Source organism: Anolis sagrei, chromosome 12 (assembly GCF_037176765.1).
Source record: "Anolis sagrei isolate rAnoSag1 chromosome 12, rAnoSag1.mat, whole genome shotgun sequence".
Classification (NCBI taxonomy): domain Eukaryota; kingdom Metazoa; phylum Chordata; class Lepidosauria; order Squamata; family Dactyloidae; genus Anolis; species Anolis sagrei.
In genome coordinates this window covers 14543583-14556832 of record NC_090032.1, presented here as the reverse complement: position 1 = coordinate 14556832, position 13250 = coordinate 14543583, and the positions used below count along the sequence as shown (strand labels likewise).

The 13250-nt window shown below is 43.9% G+C and overlaps 1 protein-coding gene across 2 annotated transcripts in view; it reads left to right on the top strand.

Annotated features, from left to right (window-relative positions):
- The first annotated feature begins 468 nt into the window (after positions 1 to 468).
- KLC2 (kinesin light chain 2) overlaps positions 469 to 13250 on the top strand; it is a 67637-nt gene continuing 54855 nt past the window's right edge. The window contains exon 1 of one of the 2 annotated variants that reach the window (XM_067472458.1): positions 469 to 559. The gene's annotated coding sequence lies outside the window, so the exon portion shown is untranslated. Of the gene's footprint in view, positions 584 to 13250 lie in introns of both variants that reach the window. The other variant, XM_067472457.1, reaches the window with a different exon arrangement.

Below are 13250 nucleotides of genomic sequence, written 5' to 3'. Positions count from 1 at the left end.
TACACGAATACTCAATATGCCCAAATGTGAACAATGGTGGAGTTTGGGGAAAATAGAATCTTGACATTTGGGAGTTGTAGTTGCCGGGATTTATAGTTCACCTACAATCAAGGAGCATAACTGAAAAACCACTGGACACCAAATTTGGACACAAGACTGCACACAAAGCAATCTATGTCCTTCACTCAAAAAAATGATTTTGTCATTTGGGAGTTGTAGTTGCTGGGATTTACAGTTCAACTACAATCACAGAGCATTCTGAAGTCCCACCAACGATAGAATTGGGCCAAACCTCCCACACAGATCCACAGCAACGCGTGGCAGGGGATGACTAGTATATAAATAAATAAGTCAAGAAAGGGAGGTTACTTATCCTCCGACAGAAAAGAAGGAGCCGCCCTCCCCTTTAAGGAGGTTGTCTTGGGCCCTCCCCTTTAAGGAGGTTGTTTTGGGGCGGGGCCGAGCGGCTGCCGGTGCCGCAGTGCCTGCCGGGAAGCCTGTGAGGGAGAAGCACCTGCGTCGAGAGAGAGAGAGAGAGAGAGAGAGAGAGAGGCTGCGGGTGAGAGAAAAGCTGCGCGCGCAGGTAGGGCCCTTTTTGGGGTGGGGAGGGGGTTTTTGGAGAGGAGGGGAAGGGTCCTGCTTGGGTTTGGAGTGGCTGGATTGGAGGGAGACCCCCAAAATGGGGAAGGAATTGGGGGGCTTTGGGCCTAGGCTTGAGGAAATGGGGAGCTGGGCAGTCGACGCAGAGCCAGAAGTTGATGTCTTGGCAACACACAACAAAAGAGCCTTACCTCTAGAGCAGGTTTGGGCCCTCCAGGTGTTTTGGACTTCAACTCCCACAATTCCTAGCGGCCTCAGGCCTCGGGGCCTGAGGCCGCTAGGAATTGTGGGAGTTGAAGTCCAAAACACCTGGAGGGCCCAAACCTGCTCTAGAACTTGAAAGAAGACCAAAAAACACCTAGAGACCCCCAAGGACCATTCAGTCCAACCTGTTTCTGCCTGACAGGAGGACACCATCCAAGCCCTCCAGACAGATGTCCACACAGCCAGGAATAGATATGATTGAGATAGACATATGGTGGGCACCCAGCCCAGCCCCCTTCTGCCTCTTCCACCTCTATGCCTGCCATAGCAGCAAACAGCCAGCCTTTGAAGCTGCAAGGCCCTTCAGTGCTAATCAAGCTGGCCAATGGCAACGTTCGCACTTGCCTCAAGCAGACAAGAGCCCTCCCGACAGATGGCCATCCTACTTTTGCTTTAAACCTCCCAAGAAGGGGACTCCATTATCATCATCATTATAGGATCTTAGAGTTGGAAGGGACCCCATCTCCACCAGGCAGGAAGACACCATCAAAGCCGTCCCGACAGATGGTCATCCAACTTCTGCTTTGAAACCTCCCAAGAAGGAGACTCCATCGTCATCATCCTTAAAGGATATTATAGTTGGAAGGTACCCCTTCTCCACCAGGCAGGAAGACACCATCAAAGCCCTCCTGACAGATGGCCATCCAACTTCTGCTTTAAAACCTTCCAAGAAGGGGACTCCATCATCATCATCATTATAGGATCTTATAGTTGGAAGGGACCCCATCTCCACCAGGCAGGAAGACACCATCAAAGCCCTCCTGACAGATGGCCATCCAACTTCTGCTTTAAAACCTCCCAAGAAGGAGACTCCATCGTCATCATCCTTATAGGATCTTATAGTTGGAAGGGACCCCATCTCCACCAGGCAGGAAGACACCATCAAAGCCCTCCCGACAGATGGTCATCCAACTTCTGCTTTGAAACCTCCCAAGAAGGAGACTCCATTGTCATCATCCTTATAGGATCTTATAGTTGGAAGGGACCCCATCTCCACCAGGCAGGAAGACACCATCAAAGCCCTCCCGACAGATGGCCACCCAGCCTCTGTTTACAGATTCCGCTAGACGCCCAGACAACATATTCCACTTGAATTCTTCCTAGTGTTTAGGAGGAATCTCTTGGTTTGCAACTTTAAACCTTTCCTTCCATTGTCTCCAGAGCACCAGAGCTGATCAGATAGGATCATAGAATCATAGAATCAAAAAGTTGGAAGAGACCTCATGGGCCATCCAGTCCAACCCCATTCTGCCAAGAAGCAGGAATATTGCATTCAAATCACCCCTGACAGATGGCCATCCAGCCTCTGTTTAAAAGCTTCCAAAGAAGGAGCCTCCACCACACTCCGGGGCAGAGAGTTCCACTGCTGAACGGCTCTCACAGTCAGGAAGTTCTTCCTCATGTTCAGATGGAATCTCCTCTCTTGTAGTTTGAAGCCATTGTTCCATTGCGTCCTAGTCTCCAAGGAAGCAGAAAACAAGCTTGCTCCCTCCTCCCTGTGACTTCCTCTCACATATTTATACATGGCTATCATATCTCCTCTCAGCCTTCCCTTCTTCAGGCTAGACATGCCCAGCTCCTTAAGCTCATAGGGCTTGTTCTCCAGACCCTTATCATTTTAGTTGCCCTCCTCTGGACACATTCCAGCTTGTCAATATAATCGAGAGAGAGACGTATCATAGAATCGTAAGAGTTGGAGGAGGATACCAAATTGGGAGGGATATACTCCAGAGGACAGGAGCAGGATTCAAAACGATCTTGACAGATTAGAGAGATGATTGGCCAAAACTAACAAAATGAAGTTCAACAGTGACAAATGCCAGATACTCCACTTTGGCAGGAAAAACGAAATGTAAAGATACAGAATGGGGGACAATGCCTGGCTCGAGAGCAGTACGTGTGAAAAAGATCTTGGAGTCCTCGTGGACAACAAGTTAAACATGAGCCAACAATGTGATGTGGCGGCAAAAGAAGCCAATGGGATTTTGGCCTGCATCAATAGGAGCATAGTGTCTAGATCGAGGGAAGTCATGCTACCCCTCTTTGGTTAGACCACATCTGGAATATTGTGTCCAATTCTGGGCACCACAATTGAAGAGAGATATTGACAAGCTGGAATGTGTCCAGAGGAGAGCGACTAAAATGATAAAAGGTCTGGAGAACAAGCCCTATGAGGAGCGGCTAAAGGAGCTGGGCATGTTTAGCCTGAAGAAGAGAAGGCTGAGAGGAGATATGATAGCCGTGTATAAATATGTGAGAGGAAGCCACAGGGAGGAGGGAGCAAGCTTGTTTTCTGCTTCCTTGGAGACTAGGGCGCGGAACAATGGCTTCAAACGACAAGAGAGGAGATTCCATCTGAACATGAGGAAGAACTTCATGATTGTGAGAGCCGTTCAGCAGTGGAACTCTCTGCCCCGGAGTGTGGTGGAGGCTCCTTCTTTGGAAGCTTTTAAACAGAGGCTGGATGGCCATCTCTCAGGGGTGATTTGAATGCAATATTCCTGCTTCTTGGCAGAATGGGGTTGGACTGGATGGCCCACGAGGTCTCTTCCAACCCTATGATTCTATAATTTATAAACATGGCTCTCACATCCCCTTTTCTCAACCTTCTCTTTCCAAGCTAAACATTCCCAGCTTCCTAAGCTGCTCCTCATAAGGATTCATTGTTTCCAGGCTTTTTGATCATTTTGGTCAGCTTTTTTTGGACACCTGCTTGTGCATTTATTTATTTATTTATTTATTTGCAGTATTTCTATTCCACCCTTCACACCTTGCAGGGGACTCGGGGCGGATTACAATGTACATATATATGGCAAACATTCAATGCCATAGACACACAACATATATAGACAGAGACTCTTTAACATTCCAGCTTTTTCATGAAGGTATTCTGGCCACCGGGGGAGCTGTTGCTTCACCGACCATTTGTTGTTGGTTTTTGTTTTTGTTTTGGTCGTGTCAGGAGCGACCTGAGAAACTGCAAGTCGCTTCTGGTGTGAGAGAATTGGCCGTCTGCAAGGACGTTGCCTAGGGGACGCCCGGATGATTTGATGTTTTATCATCCTTGTGGAAGGCTTCTCTCATGTCCCCGCATGAGAAGCTGGATCTTATAGAGGGAGCTCATCCGCCTCTCCCCGGATTCGAACCTGCGACCTGTCAGTCTTTAGTCCTGCTGGCACAGGGATTTAACCCACTGTGCCACCGGGGGCTCCCACCGACCATTTGTGACACTGGTTTACGATGCCATAAAAATCTCCAGCAAGCATGCAAAGAATGAGGAAGTACTTCATCAGTGTCACCGACCATTTGTGACACCGATGAAGTGCTTCCTCATTCTTTGCATGCTTGCTGGAGATTTTTATGGCATCGTAAATTAGCATCCCCGCATAAGCGGTACCTAAATTTCCTACTTGACAGATGCAACTGTCTTTCGGGCTGCAAAGGTCAACACCAAGCTACACAAATTGGTCGGAAGCTCACTCCAACCCGGGCTGGCTTTGAACTCATGACCTTTTGGTCAGTAGTGATCTTAATGCAGCTGACTCCCAACCAACTGCGCCACAGTCCCACATTGGCTTTTGAACTGCTAGGTAGCAGAAGCTGGACTAAAGACCAGAAGCTCACCCTGATCCAGGCTTCGAACTGTCAACCTTTCGATTGGCAAGATTTATTGCAGCTGGCAGTTAACATGCTGTGCTATAGTCTGGCCCTCACTTTTATCTCTTGATTGAGAAACTGGTGCAACTCAGGGTCACTCCCAAACACCAACACACCAAAGCTGTAGATTTTGTAGTTTATGGTAAATTTGTGTATTGTATATTGTATTGTATTTTGTGAATTGTTAGGCATCGAATTGTGCCTTTTGTAAGCCGCCCTGAGTCCCCCTTAGGGGGTTGAGAAGCACCCGAAATAAATAAATAAATAAATAAATTTATTGAAGAAAAGGCAAAATCAAAACATAGTATAAGAAATGCGAAGTTCTAAAAGGCTTAAATGCAAAGACACAGTTCCCAAGATCCAAAGGCAAAAACATGAAGCATAATCCTTTAAGCAATGGTCAAACAGTAGTTCATGAAAAACAGTTGGACGCAAGACCCAGAATCCCAGACTCAGGAAGCCAGAAGCATGCTGCTTAAAGCCAAGGTTAATCTATAGAAGTTTGCATGGAAAGAACTACGTTGAACTGACAACCCCTGTGTGTCAGCGTGAAGGCTAGGGCTGGGTAACCACGGAAAAATTTGTTTCTAAACTCGATTCGTTTCCAGGGGGCGCTAGCGTTTCCAAATTCTAAATACTTCCGAAATTTTGAGATTTCAAAATTTTGTTATTTACGAAATTTCGTTAATTTCGAATTGATTCGTTAATGGCGGACACGATTGCGCAATATGCTAAAAAAACCTCCAAATGGGACAGGGGGAACTTCTGAAGCTTCCCTCTCCCTCTGTTGTTGACTGTTGGTGTGATAAAACAAACAACAACTATAAAACTTGCACCAGACATGCGAAAAAAATTACGAAATAATAACGAAACAATAACGAAATAAATTGAAAAAATTGTTTCGAATCTAATTTACTCCTCACACTATTCCTGCATGGATCGTAAGCTAATTTAAATACGAATTAATAACGAAATTAATTACGAAATTAACGAACGAAACCGCCGAAGCCTACTAAATACCCTTAGCAGACATGAACGCATTGCGATGACCCTTGGCAAACTTGGCTTCTCGCTTGCTAGCTAAGCGAGAGCTTCTCCGGACCCTTAATTGCAGACGATCTTGCCTGCTCATTAATTCATTATCTTCAAGGCTCTCTAATGCCTTATCTTGGTCCTGCAGCTGGACCGAATCATTGTGGGAAGGCAAAGAAGGCCGTGTGGGAATTCACTCTCGTTCTCAGTCTCACTAGCATTCTTTTCCCCTGAGAACTGACTTGCTGTTTCCCCTTCTGCAGTCCCACTGTCAATCATGTCTGAAACATGTACAGAAATCTGTAACCCATCATCCTACTCATCATCTTGTAGGAACTCTGGCTCACAAAGCCCACAGGGCTCAGCTTCAGACTCAGAGTCAAGCTGAGTCACAACAGAAACAAAGGTAGACTGCATGTGAACATCCCGACTCGCAGCCGACTAAAGCAAAAGACTCCATTTATTTATCTAATCTACTGAGTATGCATATTCTTCTTGAACAGCTAGGAAATACCTCCGGACCTTTTTGGGGATTTCTCTTTACCCAGGATGCTCCCCAAGCATCGAAAAGATTGCCTTCCACTTGGAAGGGATTTTTTTTCCTTCTTCACTTCACGACTCGGTCTCTCCAGGAACAGCAGGGCCCCCCTTTCCCCACTTCGTCTTTGCTCAGGCCTCACCTCGAATACGATGTCCAAGGCGAGAAGGAGATGATGAACAAGATGGAATGCATCCAGAGAAGGCTGACCAAAATGATCGAACGTTTGGAAGGCAAGCCCTCCGAGGGAGATGTTTACAATGGAGAAGGCTGAGAGCAGCCATGTTGAAATATTTGAAAGGAGGTCCCATTGAGGAGGAGAGGGCCAGCTGGTTTTCGGAGGAATGCTTTCAGGAAAAGAGATTCCACCTAAGCATTAGGAAGAATGTATTGTGGAAGGCTTCATGGCTGGAATCACTGTGAGTTTTCCAGGCTGTATGGTCATGTTCCAGAAGCATTCTCTCCTGACGTTTCGCCCACATCTAGGTTGTGAGGTCTGTTGGAAACTTGGCAAGTGGGGTTTATATATCTGTAGAATGTTCAGAACTTTGAGGCAAGTGTGAATATTGCAATTGGTCAGCTTGATTAGCATTTAATGGCTTTGCGGCTTCAAAGCTTGACTGCTTCCTGCTTGGGGGAATCCTTTGTAGGGAGGTGCCATCAACTGGAGACCCCTCTCCCTAGCATCAACTGTCGCTCTGGGCCAGAGTGAAGAGAGAGGGGACCAGGGAACAGTTCCACCTTGTCTCCTGTGCTATAATATAATATATTATAATATAATATAATTTATAATATTATAATGTAATGCAATATAATAATAATATGATATTATAATTATATATTTATATTGCATGTAATATTATTAATAATATTGCGATGTAGTGGTATGGTGCAATGCTGATATTGTACTATCCTAATAATATAATATACTAGCTGTCCCCTGCCACGCATTGCTGTGGCCCAGTCTGGTGATCTGGAAAAGTAATGAGATAGTGTTGGTTTCCAATATATGTAATTTCTTTATGCTTGTGGGTAAACAGTATTTCTTGCTGTTTCTTCGTCAGTGTTGATGTGGTAATTGTCTGGTTTGCCTACTCTGGAACATGGAACATATAATTGTCCTTCTTTAGGGGTCCCTTTCAAATCTGATACTATCTCTGTGTGTGTGTGTGAATCATATATATCTAATTATCTATCTATATGGCTAAATGGCGCTTTGTCAGGAGGGCTTTGATTACTTTTTCTTGTTCTTGTGAGGGGAGTTGGACTGGATGGCCTTAAGTATTTTCTGTTGGCCATGGGGGTTCTGTGTGGGAAGTTTGCCCCAATTCTGTCGTTGGTGGGGTTCAGAATGCTCTTTGATTGTAGGTAAACTATAAATCCCAGCAACTACAACTCCCAAATGTCAAGGTCTATTTCCGCCAAACTCCACCAGTGTTCACATTTCAGCACATTGAGTATTTGTGCCAAGTTTGGTCCAGATCCATCATTGTTTGAATCCACAGTGCTCTCTGGATGTAGGTGAACTACAACTCCCAAACTCAAGGTCAATGTCCACCAAACCCTTCCAGTATTTTCTGTTGGTGATGGGAGTTCTGAATGCCAAGTTTGGTTCAATTCCATCATTGGTGGAGTTCAGAATGCTCTTTGATTGTAGGTGAACTATAAATCCCAGCAACTACAACTCCCAAATGACAAAATCATAAATTTTTGAGTGATGGTCACTCCTTGTGTTGTGAGATGTTTTGTTGCCAAATTTGGTGTGATTTCGTTCATTGGTTCTTTTGTTTTTAAGGCACTCATTATGCACAGAGCATTTATATATACATACATACATACATACATATATATATATATATATATATATATATATATAGGTAATCTATATAAATAAAAATGTAATGTTCGTTTGTGGGATTAACAGAACTCAAAAACCACTGGGGGAATTGACACCAAATTTGGACACAAGACACCTAACAACCCAATGTATGTCCTTAACTCACAAAATTGCTTTTGTCATTTGGGAGTTGTAGTTCCTGGGATTTATAGTTCACCTACAGTCAAAGAGCATTCTGAACCCCACCAACGATGGAATTGAACCAAACTTGGCACAGAGTTCTCCCATGACCAACAGAAAATACTGAAAGGGTTTGGTGGGCAGTGTCCTTTGGTTTTGGAGTTATAGTTCACCTACATCCAGAGATCACTGTGGACACAAACAATGATGGATCTGGACCAAACTCTACTCAATATGAATACTCAATATGCCCAAATGTGAACACTGGCGGTTTGGAGAAAATAGAATCTTGACATTTGGGAGCTGTCGTTTCTGGGATTTATAGTTCACAGAGCATTCTGAATCCCACCAACGATAGAATTGGGCCAAACCTTCCACACAGAACCCCCATGTGGGCCACAGCAACGCGTGACAGGGGACGTCTAGTATAATATAATTTATAATATTATAATGTAATGCAATATAATAATAATAATATATTATAATTATATATTTATATTACATGTAATATTACTAATAATATTACGATGTAGCGGTATAGTGCAATGCTGATATTGTACTATCCTAATAATATTATATATTTTATGTAAACCTTCGGGGTGAGAAGGGCGGCATAAAAATGTTGTAAATAAATAAATAAGGTGTTAGAAAGAACTTTTTGATGCTACGATCTGTTCATCTTCCCGGGAGTCTGGTTGAGTCTCCTTCTCTGGGAGTTTCTAAGTTGAGGCTGGATGGGCATCTGTCAAAAGGGCTTTGATTGTGTCTTCCTCCCCTGGGGTCTCTTCCATCTTTAGGAAATGTTTGTGAAGCATTTGAGAAGCTTTCCCCCTAATACTGAAAAGATAAGGGCATGTAGAGGTGACTTTTGTACTTTATGATTAGTGCTAAAATCTGGAATGAGCAGTGGAGTCTCTCCAAAACTAAAATAGTGGCAAAGGTGGGTAAAATGATGTTACTGTCTTCAACATGATCTATGACAGCGTTTCTCAACCTGGGGGTCGGGACCCCTGGGGGGGGGTCGCCAGGGGGGTCACCAAAGACCATCAGAAAACACAGTATTTTCTATTGATCGTGCAGGTTTTGTGTGGGAAGTTTGCCCCAATTCTCTCATTGATGGGGTTCAGAATTGTCTTTGATTATAGATGAACTATAAATCCCAGCAACTACAACCCCCAAATGTCAAGGTCTATTTCCCCCCAAACTCCCAAAAGTGTTCATGATTGGGCATATTAAGTATTTGTGCCACGTTTGACATCAAGATTCATCATTGTTTGAGTTTACAATGTTCTTTGGATGTAGGTGAACTACAACTCCAAAACTCAAGGCAAAACCCACCTAACCCTTCCAGTATTTTCTGCTGGTCATGGGAGTTATGTGTGCCGAGTTTGGTTCAATTCCATCACTGGTGGAGTTCAGAATGCTCTTTGATTGTAGGTGAACTATAAATCTCAACAACTACAACTCCCTAATGTCAAGGTCCATTTCCCCCAAACTACACCAGAGTTCACATTTGGGCATATTGAGTATCAGTGCCAAGTTTGGTCCAGATCTATCATTGTTTGAGTCCACAGTACTCTCTGGATGTAGGTGAACTACAACTCCCAAACTCAAGGTCAATGCCCACCAAACCCTTCCAATATTTTCTGTTGTTCAAGGGAGTTCTGTGTGCCAAGTTTGGTTCAATTCCATCACTGGTGGAGTTCAGAATGCTCTTTGATTGTAGGTGAACTATATATCCCATCAACTACAACTCCCAAGTGACAAACTTCCCCCAACCCCACCAGTATTTAAATTTCTGATTATTGGGTATTTGTCCGGTGAATGATAATACATCCTGAATAACAGCTATTTACATTACAATTCATGACAGGAGCAAAATTACAGTTATGAAGAAGCAACAAAAAATATTTTTATGGTTCTTGTGGGTTTTTTCGGGCTATAGAGCCATGTTCTAGAGGCATTTCTCCTGACGTTTCGCCTGCATCTATGGCAAGCATCCTCAGAGGTTGTGAGGTCTGTTGGAAGTAGGAAAAATGGGTTTATATATCTGTGGAATGGCTGGGGTGGGGCAAGGAGCTCTTCCCTGCTGCAGTTAGGTGTGAATGTTTAGCTGATCACCTTCATTAGCATTTGAAGGCCTGCCTGAGCCTGGGAAAATCTGTTGCTGGGAGGTGTTAATCTGTGCCTGGTTTTTTCCTCTCTGTTGTTTAGCTGTTATAATTTTAGAGTTTTTTAATACTGGTAGCCAGATTTTGTTCATAATTTTATGGTTGGGGGTCTCCACAACATGAGGAACTGTTTTAAGGGGTCGCAGCATTAGCAAGGTTGAGAACCACTGATCTATGAGAAGAAGACGGAAATATGGGTTGCTGTGGATTGAAGCAGAAAGAGGCTGCAGTTTTCTTAGGGGCGTACATGGGAAGCGTGAATAGTGAGAAAAGAACTAGGAAAGCAGAGAGATGCTGCAAATCAATAAGGGAGGAGTTCTGCAGAGCCACAAAGAGCATCGAAAGGCTGAGAAAAGGTAGAGTTGAAAATCCTTAAAGCTTATAAACCCCTCCTCGAATCTAAACCAAGGTGATATACCTGACAATATGGGGATTTCATGACACTCTAAATTATGGAGAAAGGCTCGAATCAAGAGGAGGATTTCCCCTTCATTTCCCCTTCGTAATGCCATTTTATTTATTTATCGTGTCATCAGCGACCATTGTATTACAATTCTAACAGAGCAAAACAAACACAGAGATTAAAAAGAAAAGGGAAAAAAAAGAAAGAAAAAAAACCATACAGATTTTGCAAATTTGGTATTTGGTTAAATGTCCTTTGACCAGTATCTGGCCACTTGGAGTGCCTCTGGGGTTGCCGCAAGAAGGTCCTCCATCATGCATGTGGCAGGGCTCAGGGTGCATTGCAGCAGGTGGTCAGTGGTTTGCTCTTCTCCGCACTCGCATGCCGAGGATTCCACCCTGTAGCCCCATTTCTTAAGATTGGCTCTGCATCTCGTGGTGCCAGAGCGCAATCTGTTCAGCGCCTTCCAAGTCGCCCAGTCTTCTGTGTGCCCAGGGGGGAGTCTCTCATCTGGTATCACCCATGAATTGAGGTGCTGGGTTTGGGCCTGCCACTTTTGGACTCTCGCTTGCTGGGGTGTTCCAGCGAGTGTCTCTGTAGATCTAAGAAAACTATGTCTTGATTTAAGTCGTTGACGTGCTGGCTGATACCCAAACAGGGGATGAGCTGGAGATGTCTCTGCCTTGGTCCTTTCACTATTGGCTGCTACTTCCCGGCGGATGTCAGGTGGTGCAATACCGGCTAAGCAGTGTAATTTCTCCTGTGGTGTGGGTCGCAGACACCCTGTGATAATGCGGCATGTCTCGTTAAGAGCCACATCTACTGTTTTAGTGTGGTGAGATGTGTTCCACACTGGGCATGCATACTCAGCAGCAGAGTAGCATAGCGCAAGGGCAGATGTCTTCACTGTGCCTGGTTGTGATCCCCAGGTTGTGCCAGTCAGCTTTCGTATGATGTTGTTTCTAGCGCCCACTTTTTGTTTGATGTTCAGGCAGTGCTTCTTGTAGGTCAGAGCACGGTCCAAAGTGACTCCCAGGTATTTGGGTGTGCTGCAATGCTCCAGTGGGATTCCTTCCCAGGTAATCCTCAGAGCTCGGGATGCTTGTCTGTTCTTAAGGTGAAAGGCGCATGTCTGTGTTTTAGATGGATTAGGGATCAGTTGGTTTTCCCTGTAATAGGCAGTAAGAGCACCTAGAGCTTCGGTGAGCTTCTGTTCTACCATCTCAAAGCTCCCTGCTTGAGCGGTAATGGCACGATCATCAGCATAGATGAAACTTTCTGTCCCTTCTGGCAGTGGCTTGTCATTTGTGTAGATGTTGAACATGGATGGAGCAAGCACGCTCCCCTCGTAATGCCATGACCCCTTAATACAGTTCCTCGTGTTGTGGTGACCCCCAACCAGAACATTATTTTCATTGCTACTTCACAACTGTACTTTTGCTACTGTTATGAATCATTATGTAAATTTATTTATTTATTATGTATTTACGACATTTATATGCCGCCCTTCTCACCCCAAAGGGGACTCAGAGTGACTTACAAGTAAAAAGTAAATACAATATATTACTGTATATCCTCGAGTATAAGCCTAGTTTTTCAGCCCCTTTTTTAGGCTGAAAAAGCTCCCCTCGGCTTATACTCAAGTCAAGGTTATTTATTATTTCACTCTGTTATTAGTATTATTTTATTACATTTATTATTTCACTCAGTTATTATTATATTTACATTACTTTGCTCTATTATTATTCTATTTATTATTTTGCTTTATTATTATTATTACATTTAGAGTATTTTCCCCTATTTATTTATTTATTTATTATTTATTTGGTTTACTTTTACCCCGCCCTTCTCACCCCGAAGGGGACTCAGGGCGGCTTACACAACCAAGGCACAATTCGATGCCCATAGCATACATCAATAATAAACAATAAAGCAAAATAACACAAATTAGCAAACAACAACAATACATTGCATCTAAACCCGTTAAAACCAATAAAACCAATAAAATTTCATACAAACCGATACAAACCGCTTTTTCCTTATTGCCAGTCAATGTTCGCTATCTCATGGTTCAGAGTTTTCTTCCACATTTATCAGTCCACATATATCAGTCCTGCCGGTCCTAATTGCCTGGTTGTCCTATCTAGTTAGCAGATTGCCCGAAGGCCTGGTCCCACAACCACGTCTTTGCCTTCCTCCTAAAGGACAGGAGTGATGTCGATGCCCTGATATCCACTGGGAGTGAGTTCCACAGGTGGGGGGCCACCACTGAGAAGGCCCTGCTCCTCGTCCCCACCAGCCTTGCTTGGGAAAGCGGTGGAGTCGAGAGCAGGGCCCCCTCAGATGATCTTAAATTCCGTGGTGGGACGTAGAGGGAGATACGTTCGGACAGATACGCTGGACTATATTATTACTATATTTATTATTTTACTCTATTATTACTGTTTTTATTGCATTTTCATTATTTTACTCTATTATTTTTATTATTTTTATTATTTTAATAATAAGTACATTTACATTGAAGGAGGTTAGAATAATGGTTTAATAAGAGTTGGGCAGTTATATCTT